This window comes from Pygoscelis adeliae, unplaced genomic scaffold (genome assembly GCF_000699105.1).
Source record: "Pygoscelis adeliae isolate BGI_AS28 unplaced genomic scaffold, ASM69910v1 Scaffold167, whole genome shotgun sequence".
NCBI lineage: Eukaryota > Metazoa > Chordata > Aves > Sphenisciformes > Spheniscidae > Pygoscelis > Pygoscelis adeliae.
The window spans coordinates 1,651,393-1,653,412 of NW_008825428.1; positions in this window are offsets into that span (position 1 = coordinate 1,651,393).

The window sequence follows — 2,020 nt, forward strand, 5'->3', positions numbered from 1 at the left end:
GGCGGCCCCGTCCGAGCGCTCGCCGCTTCCCGTTCCCCGGAGGGAGAGCGCGGGGGCTTAGCTATTAAGTTATCTTAGTTATCCAGAAGCTTAAAGCAGACTGTTTGCTAATTTAAGCCTGTTTCCGTGAAGAAGCTGACTAAGCAAAAGAAAAAAAAAAAGGGAAAAAAGTGCTTTAATTTTAAACTGCTTTCCGGTGTCCCTCCGATAGACTGTTAACTAACTGGAAACATAGGGCCTGAAACGGCATTTGCATCTACCAAAATAAAGCTTTGGATACAGTGGGTTAAACCTCATCTGGAAAATGGCTCTGCAGCGACCCGGTTGCTAACAAAGAGTGAGCGTGCGGTAGCTGAGAGGCATCATCCCGAGATGAGGGTCACAGCGACGACGGTACGGACGCTTGCCTCTATTGTACTGATCCTGCCGGTGCAGGGAAAGCATACTTGACACCTTCACAGACACTGTGACTAACTTTTTATAGCGTGTAGAAGGCCCTGTCCAAGGTGTTGTCAAGTCTGTTCCCGTCTAGCTTGAAGGGTAGTGCTGATAATCTAGTCTTTTAGCCTCCAACTGGTAATTCTCTTCTTTAATTATCTGCTTCTCATCAGTTGGTAGGTTTGAAAATAACACACCTTGCCCTTAGTAGCCTTGCCAGGCTCCTTAATATTTGTTGCAGTGGCAATGTGGTTAATAGGTCTAGGTGGAGCAATAAGGAAGTGTCGCATCTATTCTCAGAATAAATTCAGGTCTCGCTGATTTTGCAGATTAATGCTGATTAACTGGAAGTCTGTCTGCTTTTGGAAGATCAGAGTGCTGGCCCAGTGTCAGTGCTTTCCAACAACCGCATCCAGACCAGAAATAACCTGAAGGGCTGTTACAGTATTAGCATGCTTCCTTCAGTGGTAGCAGTATTTAATAGGGGGATAATGCCACATAGAAAATATAATGGTATATTTCAGATGTTTTTAGTTTTTTCATACAGTCAGCTTCTATATTTTCCTTCCGTTATTAATTAGATAATTATCAGTTATTGTTATACATTGTAGAATGCAAAATTCTTAATTTGCATTAGTATCGCAATGTGCCATGTGTATATTTATGTACATAAAATACCTTCTTTGAATGCTTGACATTTTCTCTTGCAGTCATGTGAGGTGGAAAACTGCCCTTTTCTAATCTTTAAGGATATGTTTTATGATACTGGTTCCTGTTTTGGGCATGTATTTTAATACTGCTACAGTCATTGCTTTGTAGCAGCTGACACATACTGAACATGTGTTGTCTCGTCTCCTGTGCTTTGCATATTTCAAGATACAGTTGGTAACTAGAGACAATTCAGTTATTTGCTTCCTTCCCTGTCTGAGAAGCTTTGGTGTTATTTTTATCACTGTTATCATTAACTTGTCTTATGTGGTTCACAATTCACATAAATATTGCTTTAAAAAGAAACTTGATGATTCTTATGGCAGCGGTGATATGTGGTGGTGTGAATGTATTTTCATTAGGTTCGGGTAGAATAAGTAAATCCAGGCTGGAATGGAGTAAAAACATTGTTTTATTTATCATTTTCCTATCAAAAGAAAAGCATTGGATCAATTGCATTTATATAAGGCAAAATATATTTTTGCTTTTATTGCTATACAGAGAGACTTTGGTCATTTTTGGTAGTTTGCTGAGCATAGTTTTGGACCTTTTTGAACTACTTCATTTTTTACTTAGTACCTGTAAAGATCATTGTAGCATCATCTTTATATCCACTATCTCTGTCTCCATAGGGTTTTTTTAAAACTATTTTTTTTCCCCCGATACAATATTGTAAAATAAGCTTCCTAAAACCTACAGAATGTATTCTGCTAGATTAGAAAAACGCTGTTGCTCACTGCAGGTGCTTGTTTTTTAAGTTTCCTTACAGTTGAGAGCTATTCTTACCTAAGCTTTCAGAGGAAAGAATACCAAGGAGCAGAATAACAATTTTTAATTAAATTCTTTATGCGTTGTCCTGATCCCCCCCCCCCCC